Below are 12,447 nucleotides of genomic sequence, written 5' to 3'. Positions count from 1 at the left end.
TCTTCTCTAAGGATTCTGAAAATTTCCAGCAAATTTGCAGACTTTCAGATGCCTACTGGAGTTTCATTCTTTGTAACTGAGGAAGAAAAACTTCCCAAGTCCTGACTAAAGTTAACACAAAAATTTTAATATTGCTTTAGCAGAGACAATGAAGTGGGGTGTTTTGCTGCTGAAGCTGGGCATTGGTGGTGCATGCCTTTAAACCCAGAACCTGGGAGGCAAAGGCAGGTGAATCTCTGTGAGTTCAAGGCCAGCCTGTTCTACAGAGAGAGTTCCAGGACAGGCTCCAAAGCAATACAGAGAAACCTGTCTTGAAGAAAAATACAAACAAAAAAGTTTTGCTGCTGAATTTTTTAAAAATATTTTTCGTATTTGTGAAAGTTGGTTTCTTCCAGCACACAGCTAGGGTATAATGGGCATAATACTGACAAATTTATGAAATCTCATCCTGTCTTCTAAGAAGGGAAAGTATACAGTTAATATAAGTCAGGTAAATGATTATGTAAAAATGACAGTGAAGAGAAGGGTACATAACTGTGGAAGAGATAAATAGCTGCTTTACATTATTAGAAAAGGAACTTGTAATGAATTTGATGATACATAATTCTCTGAAGTCAAAATAATACCTCTTTATGCAAAAAATGGGGGGAAAAAGTCTGTCCTATGTCCAGGCTGCATAATTTGAGATTATCATGAAAAAAAAATTATCTGTAGTACTGGTTTGAGTGTCCTGCGTGCAGCTGTTCTGATGCCTATCTCTTGGGAAGTAATCAGCTTGTAATAACTTGTTTGTTCATAATCAGAGCAGCAGATAAAATACACATGCAAAGTCAAATAGCTTTCCTATAAAACATGTCAGTATAAAGATTTAATCCGAGCATCCATAATGATCCTGCACTCATGAATTGGGGAAAAAACAAAGAAACTATCTTTAGTTCCAAGAAAATGGCTCAGAGAATCTATTGGAATGACAATGAAAGGCAGTGCCTGATTAATAAGAAGAAAGCCACATAACAGAAGAGGAGTGGCTGAGGGAAGTGGTGTGAGGGAAGAGGTACTTTGCTTTCCTACCTGTCCACAGCAAGACTAACAGAAAGCATTTCCTTGGCTTGGTATCCAAAGAGATATCTATCTTAGTGTTACAAACACTTACACTTTATACCTCAGCATCCATATACAAACTCTTGAGAATTCAAGCACTCACCATGTAGATATAAAAGTCTTAGGAGAACAATGGATTTGCAGGGTCTATGTGCTTTTATATACAGGTTAATGCCAGTGTCTTGTTTATGAGTATTGGTACTTTATGTCCTTCTTCTGCTCTTTCACAAATTGCAGAATCAAGTCAAATCTAATTTTAGGAATGTGATTCTTTAGAAAGTAATGATGTTTAAATTAGATTCATTTATATATGTCAATGAAAGAATTTTCACCCATATTTCTGTAAGTATATCAATTGGTTGTCTTAATTAAAGGGATGTTTCTGGAAACATTCATGGTACTTTAACCTTCTCAAGAATACAAGAAAAGACAGTCTGAAATTAATTTTATTAATTTGCCATAGAGTGAAATTGACTTTTCAGTCACACAATTCCATGAATTTTAATACATGTACAGATCTACAATGTATGTCTACCACCCCAACCATGATTCCAAAGTTCATATTTACCATGAAAACTCTCCTAGAATCTTTATAGCCACTTTTATTTTTACCTTTGACAATAAATGACTTCATTCTCCTATAGCTTCATGCCATGCTCATATCCATATTGATAAGGCATGCATTCAAATTTCCCCCATTTATAGATTATGATTTTATATTTTGTTGTTGAATTCTGAATATTCTTTGCATATTCCAGGCTCTTGTTCATATTTCATCCTCTTAGCTATGACTCAAAAATCGAAAGACCTATTTTGTTTCTTTTTTGACACATTGCTATTTCCTTAAAAATGCTATTTTAAATTTCATTTTGGTATCATTTCCTTTTTGCCTTAAGAACTTCCTTTCAAAATTCTTTTAAAGCATAATTACTGACTGAAATTATTTCAGTTTGCTTTAAGTTACTTTCATTCCCAGAAGAGAATAATTCAGTCTGAAGAGAAGAATAAATAAATAAATTATTTATTTATTATTTGTTCACATGAATAAATAAATGATTCTAAAATGGTTAACAAAAAGAAGTTTGAGAAAATACTACAAACAACCAAATGACCGCAATTAATACACACCATTCCATAATAACTTATTTTTATTTTTCTTATTTTACATATCAATCCCAGTTCCCTCTCCCTCTGTCCATCTCTCTCTCCTTCCCTCCCTCCCATGATCTCCCGAGCCCCTTCCCATTCAACCCCACCCCACTCCACAGAGAGGCTGATGTCTTCCAGGAAGGATCTTCAAAAATCTGTCAAGTCATTTGGAATGGAGACTAGACCCACCCTCCTGCCTCTAGGCTAAGGGAGTATGACTCCATGGGGAATGATAGAGATAAGTACTAAGTTGTTCTCAAATTTTAAACTATTTTTAACTGAAAAAATGGTTTTTCTTATAATAACATTTTATCATAATTCATAACCTCCTCCCCAATTTGTCCCACTTCCCTACCCATCATACCCATGTTGTCTTCTCCCCTCTTTCAATGTCTCTTTTTCCAAAAGAAAAGCCCCCCAGAACCACAATAAAATAAAATTTAACAACAACAACAACAAAAAAAAAAAAAAAAGACAGCAGTTCTCTGCCAGAGCTCCAGGCCCAAGACAGAGATCAGCCTATCTCAACAGGACCATCCTGAATCCGGAATGTTGGGTCTTTGACCCCCATCGCCAGGCCTCTGCTGGAGGTGAGTCTGGGACCAGTATAGGTGGAATCCACCCCCCACAACCTTCCCTGAGAACTCCCTGGATTGGCCCCAACTCTCCTTACCCCAGAGAGAGCACTCCTGGTGCTCTGATACACACACACACACACACACACACACACACACACACACACACACACACACCCGCCCAGGCCAGAAGAGCCTACCCTCCCCCACCCTGTATGCTTACCTAGCCTACTGTCATAGGGCTCTGGTTCAGCACTGGAACAGAGGGTGGATCTAACAATCCTGCCACCTTCAGGGAACATCTTGGAGCTGCTATGAGCACACTAGACATATCTATCCATGCAGAACCACCCTGAATCCCCACCTGCCTGATCTCTGACCCCACTGCCAGTCCTCTGCTGGAGCTCTGGGCCTAGCCCAGCAGGACCTATCCCAGCAGGACCATCCTGAGTCCCAGCCTGCAGGATCTTTCACCCCCATCACCAGACCTCTGCTGGAGCCTGATTTTTGACCCCCGTCACTGAGCCCCTGCCTAAGGAGAGACATTCTGGAGAGTTTCAACCACCCAGAGCTACATACATCGAACTTCTGACCCAACTGAGACCACAGGGGGAGTAGCATAGAGAGAGAGAGACCCCACCTACACCCACTACAAGAAGCTATGAAAAGATGGCAATGTAAGAAAACACCTAACAATAGAAAGACAAGCATGACACCACCAGAATCTAGGGAATCTACACCAACTAGACCTGAACACCCCAAAGCAGATAAAGCAGAAGATAATGACTTAAAAAAATATCTACATCAAAATGATAGAGGACTTCAAAGACAATGTGAGAAAATCACTTAAAGAAATAGAAGAAAAAACAAACAAACAAAAAATTGGAAGAAATTAACAAATCTCTTAAAGAAAGTAAGAAAAGCAAAGAAAAAACATTAAACACATGAAGGAAATAGTTCAAGACTTGAAAACTGAAATAGAGACAATAAAGAAAACACAAACTGAAGGAATGCTGGAAATAGAAAAACTAGGCAAACGAATGGGAACTAAATGCAAGCATAACCAACAGAATACAAGAGATGGAAGAGAGAATCTAAGGCGCTCAACATAAATTAGGAAATCATAAATCCAACAAATCCTTAACACAAAACATCCAGGAAATATGGGACAATGTGAAAAAGCCAAACCTAAGAATAATAAGCATTACGAAAGGGAAGAAGCCTAGCTCAAAGTTGCAGAAAACATATTTCAAAAAAACACTGAAGAAAACCTTCCCAATCTGACAAAGGGCATGCCCATGAAAGTACAAGAAGCATACCAAACACCACATAGAATGGACCAAAGAAAAAAGACCCCTTGACACATAATAATCAAAACACCTAACATACAGAATAAAGAAAGCATATTAAAGCAGTGAAGGAAAACAGACAGGTAACATATAAAGGCAGATGTTCTAAAAGTACTAAGATTTCATGGATGCCAGCCCAGGTTACTATACCCAGCAAAACTCTCAATCACTATAGATGGAGAAAACAAGGTATTTAAAAACAAAGCCATATTTTCACAATACATATCTCCAAATCCATCTCTACAGAAAGTTCTGGAACAAAATTCCAACCTAAAGAAGTTAACTACACTCATAAAGACATAGGCAATAGATAATCCCACTTCACCAGAACCCAAGGGTAAAGCAGTACAAATATATTCACAAACAGCTAAAAGTATACAATGGGGTAGGAAAGCATCTTCAACAATGCTGGCACAACTGGATGATGGTGTGCAGAAAATTGCAGATAGACCCATGTCTATCGCCATGCACAAAATCCAAGTCCAAATGGACCAAAGACATGAACATAAATCCAGCCACATTTAACGTCTTAGAAGAGAAAGTGGGAGGTAACCTTGAACAAATTGGTATAGGATTCCACTTCCTTAACATAACTCCTGTAGTACAGACACTGATATACACAGTTAATAAATGGGACCTCCTCAAACTTATACACTTCTGTAAGGCAAAGGAAACAGTTGACAACACCAATTGACAGCTCACAGACTGGGAAAATATTTTCACCAGTCCTACATCTGACAAAGGGCTGATCTCCAAAATATACAAAGAACTCAAGAAACTAGTCATCAAAACACTAAATAACCCTATTAAAAACTGGAGTACAGAAGTGAAGAGAAAATTCTCAATAGAGGAAATCAAAAAGGCTGAAAGACACTTAAGAAAGTGCTCACCATCCTTAGCCATCAAGGAAATACAAATCAAAACAACTTTGAGATACCATCTTACTCCTGCCAGAATGGGAAAATTAGAAACACCAATGATGACTCATGTTGGAGAGGATGTGGAGAAAGGGAAACACTCCTCCACTGTTGGTGGGAGTGCAAACTCATACAGCTATTTTGGAGATCAGTATGACGGTTCCTCAGGAAAATGGGAATTAGTTTACCACAGGACCCGGCAATCCCCCTCTTAGGCATATACCCAAAGGATTCACATCCATGCAACAAAGGCATCTGTTCAACTATGTTCATAGCAGCACTATTTGTGATAGCAAGAACGTGGAAGCAACCTAGATGTCCCTCAATTGAAGAATGGTTAATGAAGATGTGGCACATCTACACAATGGAATACTACTCTGCAGAAAAAAAATAATGGTATCTTGAAATTTGCAGGCAAGTGGATGGCACTTGAAGAAACCATCCTGAATGAGGAACACTGTATGTACTCACACATATATGAATTTTAGACCTAGATCAAAGGCTCACCAGCCTATAATTCACACCACCAGAGGAACTAGGATACAAGGTGTATTCTAAGAGATTCATATAAAGTCCTGATGGGAGATGTCATTCTGTATATGTTTCTCATACTGGTTAATAAATAAAGCACTGTTGGCCAATAAGAAAGGAAGATAGGAGGGACTAGGAGACAAGGAGGAAATAGGAAGTAGGAATCAGGATGGAGAGCCTGGAGAGAACGGAACTGCCATTTCTCCGCTCTCAGTAAGACCACATGGAAATACATAGAAATGGGTTAATAATTAAGGCAGAGCTAGCCGATAAGAAACTAGTACCTGGATAACAGGATTATATCAAACACAGAGTCTCTGTGCATTATTTGGGGCTGGTGTGGCAGCAGGACAAGACTCGGCGGCGGGCGGAAAAACCATACTCCTTACAAATTCCCTCACAGAACTGGGAAGGGACAAGTCCCCCAGAGATCACGGGAAGTGGGGGGAAAGGGAATGGAGAGAGAAGTAGGAGAAAACGAGGGGGAGGAAAGGAAAACATGTGCAATCAGGAATGAATAGAAGACAGGAAAGAGAGAGAGAGAGAGAGAGAGAGAGAGAGAGAGAGAGAGAGAGAGCATAAAAGAGGGAGCCAATATTGGTTTGAAGATAAAATTGAACACAAAGAAAGGTCTAGAGAACTACAAGACTGCTCCCAACTAACAATTTGAGCTTCCGTGGAAAGACTATCACAAATGCCCTTCCCGGAGAGTGAGATCAACAACTAACTTATCCTTAATGCCTGTTGGAAACAGGATCAAACACCCATACATAAACACTGAGTCGAACTAGAACCCAGATGCAGATGGAGAGGATAAGACCAGGCGGCAGAAACACATACAGATAGCTTACCTGAACAAGGAGGAGCTAACAGGCCACTAGACTGATAGCTGGGAAGCCAGGATGGGACTGACTCAGGCCCCCCTGAATATGGGTCTCAGCCAGAAGGACTGAGCAGTCTAAGAGACCTCAGACAGTGGAGCCAGGATATATCCCTGGTGCACAAAAGGACTTTGCGAACACATCCCCCATGAAGGGATAACTGCCTTAATCTAGAGACAGGAAAGAAGCCCTAGTCCCTACTTCACATGACCTGCCAGATCTACATGACCCCAACTGGATGGCATTCCCCTACATATGGAATTGTGGTGGGGGGATGGGAGGGAAGGGTGGTTAGAGTACATGTGAGAGGGTAGAGAGGGTAAAAGGGAGGGAAGGAGAGATGGAGGAAAAAAGGGAGGGAGGAAAAAAGGGAGGGAGGAAGGGGGGAACTGGTATCGACATGTAAAATAATAAATTAAATTTAAAAAAAAAAAAATGCTTTGACTCCAAAATTTAAGTTGAAGGACAAGTTTCTGGGGAAAAGGATTTCTATTTTTGTTTCCACAGAAAATGAAAAGATGTGGATTCCTTCCAGATTAATGTGGTTTGATCAAGCCAGACTGCCTGAAACAGAGTACAAGGTGATCCTACATTCAAAACAGCTGGACAAAGCAGACTTACAGACTACAACCAGGATTTCTGAATCTTCTTCGAATCCCCCATGACAGTGCACCTTACCAGCAGGAAGTAGTTTGGAAAGAACAACGCCTAAATTCCCAAATATTGTCTATAAATGTTTGTTTTCATTTAAATGGACTTTGTTATATAAAATAAATTTTAAAAAATTACATGTTATGCAAAGGAATGCAGAAATCACTGGTTTTCCACAGAGTACACACTAGCACCAAAACAGCATGCCTTTATCAAGAAGCCAGACAAAAGCAAACACTCCTCAATGCACATAGAAGATGGTCTAAAGAAGTCAAAGCTAGTTTACTGCTACAAGAAGATCTGTCATTGCCTGAAGAGAGAAGACTAGCTACATGGCTACAAAGAATGCATAACTTTCTTGAAGTATGGGAATGTTTTATATCTTGATTATAGTTTTAACTATATCAAATATAGTTTTAATGTGAGTGTTTTATTTCAGGTAAATTATAATGCAATAAATTTAATTTTTCAAAAAGTGTCTCTCATGTTTACTCCACCTTGTTCGTTATAGTAATCTCCATCAATATAGCAAACGCTCTGTACTAAGCAGCTATAATGTATGTAATGTATCTTCTTTCCTACTGCAGAAGTCGTCTCTGTGTTTGCCCTGCTCTCTCTCTCTCTCTCTCTCTCTCTCTCTCTCTCTCTCTCTCTCCTCTCTTTCTCCTCCCTTTCTTTGCCTCTGTCTTTCTCTTATCTATCCATCATTTCTCTATCTATCTACAACCTATCCACAACCTATCTATCCATCTTCTACAACCTATTTATGTACGCATGTAGCTGCTGTCTCTCTGTCTCAACATCTTGCACACAATAACCAAACACATTATCACTGAGACACACACACAATCCCCTGCTTTTACTCTTAAAAATGGGAAGCCATTGTTGTCTATAAACCAGTGAAAATTCCTTAAAGCACATTGCTCTACAAATGATAAGTTATGAGCCAAAAGATCAAAACTAGAAGTTTAACACAGTAAAACATAAAATAAAATATCAGAGTATTCCAGGCCTAAAAAAATAAAATAAAATATTACTTTGATATAAATGAGTGTGAGAAACTATGAAATACTTCTAACATATATATTTAGTGTTGGTGACATTTGCAAGAATACTTCTATATGAAGAAAATAAAATCTTAAAAAAATGTTTTCATGTTTTCTTGTACATGTAATTCTTTGAGGTGATGCAAAACAATGGAGAAAAGCTTTCTCTTCATCATGGGTGAGAAGATTTAACAGGTGGCTAGGACATTTTTTCTTTATACACATTAATATATGTAATTGTGTTGCCTTCCTAATATATTCTCATATGAATGGATGAATAGACAGTGAGATAGAGATGGGAATAGTGAAACATGCCTGTAATCTCAAAATTTGAAATCTTGAGGAAAAAAGAATGGCCATGAGCTCAAAACCAAGCTGAAGTAAGAGTCTTAGCCCAGCTGAAGCTATGTGGAGTGAGAGACTGTCTCACTAAAATATCTAAAATATGCATAGCTTCTACATTCATGTTCAAAGTTGTCCTGTACTATGTAGTGCTTTCCTTCATACACATACTTACTTAATGGTGTTAGTCATCATGGGGAGAAATAATGTCCTGTCTAAAGAAAGAAACAAGAAAAAGAGAATGAGACAGGGAAAAGTACTTTTTAATCTATCATTAATACTAGATAGTCATTTATGAGAGAATAAACGTTTTGTTTATCCCCTAGCTTCCCTGGAGTTGCAGCACAGTTTCACCTTGAATTATTAGCAATGTGCCCTGAGTATCCCCTAGGAATGGATGTGGCATATAGTGATTCAGAACTCACACTATCATTATCAGGTGATAAGGTAGACTGGGGGGGAGGGGAAACCAGTTGCTGAGATAACAAAATTAAAAATGCTAATGGATTGGTCAATCCCTTTAAAAGTAGTTCAGAAAAGGGTGGGAGGGTATGTGATATGGGACAGATAGAGAAAATGGGAAGCTAAAATATGTAGGTATGGCCATAAGAGAAATCATTTTTGGATTTGAAATCTATTTCCACTCTCTAAAAGTGAGTGTAGCTGTTTGGCAGTGGCATTACTGACTGCTAAATCTGATTAAATCGGCGAATCATTTTTAAACTACAGATTAAAGGAGGTAAAGGGAAAGTGAGGACCAAATGAAAATACCTACAATTTTTCAAAAAATCATTTCGTAAAGGCCATCTAGTTAATTTAAGAGGCACTCTGATGCAGCCATGGCTAAATCTCTGATATCTCTTATAAGAAGTGTCATTCCTAAAGTGTAATTACATAACACATTGCTAAAACAGTAATGAAAGAATTTTGGTGCATCAATCAGAGGACATGGAATGAACAGTATTGGTTTACGAATCCCGAGATTGCCTGTAGGAGAACACCATGGTGCTTCAGACAGCACTGCCCCCTGCAGGCTAACCTGTCTTACTGCCGGGGCTCAGGGAAACTGGTATTTATTATTTTATTTCCTCTAACCAAAAACAGTGCTCAGGGCAGATCTTTACAGAATTTATTGTTATGGAAGGCAGCATCAGTAAGGGCTGAAAGACATCAATCTGGTTTGTTTGACATCTACTGTTCTGTTCCTGATAAACATGATGGGTAGTATTGCTGAATTCCTGGTCTTTCTACTTTGTGGAAGGGTGAGAACAGACAGTAAGGAAACAATCACACAATTTAATAAAAAATAGCCCTCCACCATTACAAATTAAAAAAATTAAATCATAAAGTTGATTTTAACCGAAGGAGGTGATATATCAATGACAACCAAAAATAAAGAGAACAATCTATGTGATCAGTGGGTAAAAGTGGGTGAAATGACATATGTAAATGTTCAGTGGGAAAAAAAAAATGAGATGTTCCCAGAATAAAACAATCTGTACAGAGAACACTGAGCAAATAGGACAAAGATCACTTAAAGGTGGAAAGCTATATAGGAAAATGGTCTAAAAGATCCTACTTACCCTTAGGTTCTATTAACAAAGCCAAATTTTATTTTAAATTCTACAATGTCCTTTCCAAGTGCATTCAGTAAAATGTAAAGTTCCCAGTGGCCATATAGTTCTAAAGTCAAGCTGCACCATGTAGACATATTACAAAGTTTTGGAGAAGCCATGTCCAGACACTTCTCACATAACATATCTACAACACAGCAAGCAGAAACAGAAGTAGAAACCATGTAGTAATATTGCTTACGAGCTCACTTACTGGCTCGTGTAGCATCCACAGACACACAACCATACTGATCTGAAAATGTTCTCAGATGAATGTCACTCTTTCCAAGTGACTCTATATTGTGACAAATTGACAAGGACCAACCCGAGAGACAAGTGTGAATGTCAGGTACATTTATCTACTATGACAACAGAATGGAAAGAGAATTAGTGATTTCTTTAAGCAATAACATAGTTCACTAATTTTTCAGAATCTCACAATCTTTTCTCCTTTAATTGCATGTGGGGGTGGCTATTGAAAGAGACAGATAACATGAGGACTTTGCCTGCCATTACTTCTTCAGAATGTCTTATCGCTGATCACAACAATTCAGCAGTATTATCCTTGATAGATTTCCATGAAGAAAATTTATTTTCCATAAAATGTGAACATTAAAGTTTTCGGTTTCTACTTGCAGTATTAATGAGCATTTTAAGGACTTCTAGAATTAAATTAGATGTCCTAGTTCTTTGAAATTATTCAGATTTCTTTGTCCAGGCTTTCACACTTTCCAAGTGTTTGAGTGGAAAAAAACATAAAAAGGGAATATTAGCAGACTTATTATGAGCCTTCCAGTTGGTGATCCATTGGTAAAAATAAATAAATTAGGTTAATACTATTGGTAGTATTTTCCACATTTGGTGCACACAATTTTCTATTTTAATCTTCAACACATCTGTCATGCTTTATGTCCTTTTATGTTTAAGTTAATATAAATAACAAAAGGCTGGCACTCATGTAATACTAATGCTTTTTATGCAGCAATAAGCAAATAATTTCTTGCATGAATATTATGTAATTTATCAAATATCAGTGTGTGTGTGTGTGTGTGTGTGTGTGTGTACAATTATATTATCAAATCCAGACTCTAAGTAATGGTCAAAATATAAGTAATGCCAGTACCTGATGGTCAAAGCTATGATCACAGATATTCTAGAGACTTAAGAAGGAAGAGTTCAAATTCAGAGACATCCTGGGATATAAAGAAAGCTCATGATTAAATAGACAGCCGGAGAACCCATGGTGATGTTGTCCAGATGGTTGCTTGGGACCTCACGCAGGATCGATAGAGGCTGCGCTTGGAGGTTTGAAGTCAGTATGGGGAGGTAGCCAACATTATTGCCCTCCTCTTTCTAAGGATGTCACTTATAGGAACCTAAAAAACCTACTGAACTCCAAAAATATTATGTGAATTGATGTTAGAGATGCATGGGAAATTCTTGAGCATGGAGAAATACCTGGATCAATCAACATACCATTGGATGAGGTAAGGGAAGCTCTATAGATGAACCCAAGAGACTTCAAAGAGAAGTACCATGAAGTGAAGTCATCCAAACCTGACAGTCTAGTGTTTCCTTGTTTCTCTGGAGTAAGAAGTAAGAAGGCTATGGACACAGCATTATGACTGGGCTTTAACAGTGCTCAGTACTATGCTGGAGGCTGGAAGGAATGGGTAACCTATGAAATGTCAGAGAGCAAACAAGAAAATTGAAATTTGGATGAAGCAAAAGAAAACACCAGTCTTGGCACCAAAGGCTGATGATGGATTCCATATAACTATGTGGCATCTTGTTTCCCCATCTGTTCCCCTGAACACTTTGAGGTTCTTCTGAGGACTGAGATAATATGAACTGCCAATGAAATTTACAGATTCTACAGTGAATTTTTAAGTAGTGGCTATTCCAAAAGATCAAGTAACTTCTATTATCTAATCCAGTGGAATCATCCACTAATCCAGTGGAAGATACTGTGTAAACAAGCAGTCTGGATCTTATGCAATAACTAATCATCGGTTTTAGGCACATAATTGTAGTTCCAATACTCAGGTAATTGAGATAAACAGATGGCTGTAAGTTTGAGGGTGGCCTGGACTTTAGAGACCCTGATGCACGACCCTAATTCGGCTTAATAATTAAAACCAGGAGTCAGATATTGGGATAAAAGCCGAAAGATCAGAGAAGTAAAAGACAAGCTGTACAATCATCTTTCACCTTTCTGACTCACTCTCAAAGGGGCCAGGCTCCTATCTATGCTCCATTTATCACTTCCTCTCTCTGCCCAGCCTTATTATT

General features: G+C 38.2%; 1 pseudogene; it reads left to right on the top strand.

Moving 5' to 3' along the window:
• Window positions 1-11,401: 11,401 nt before the first annotated feature.
• On the top strand, window positions 11,402-11,911 carry LOC127221028 (thiosulfate sulfurtransferase/rhodanese-like domain-containing protein 3; annotated as a pseudogene).
• The last annotated feature ends 536 nt before the right edge of the window (window positions 11,912-12,447 follow it).

Source organism: Phodopus roborovskii, unplaced genomic scaffold (assembly GCF_943737965.1).
Source record: "Phodopus roborovskii unplaced genomic scaffold, PHOROB, whole genome shotgun sequence".
NCBI classification, from domain to species: Eukaryota; Metazoa; Chordata; class Mammalia; order Rodentia; family Cricetidae; genus Phodopus; species Phodopus roborovskii.
The sequence above is the reverse complement of the archived record's forward strand: the minus strand, read 5'-3'. Positions and strand labels throughout refer to the sequence as shown.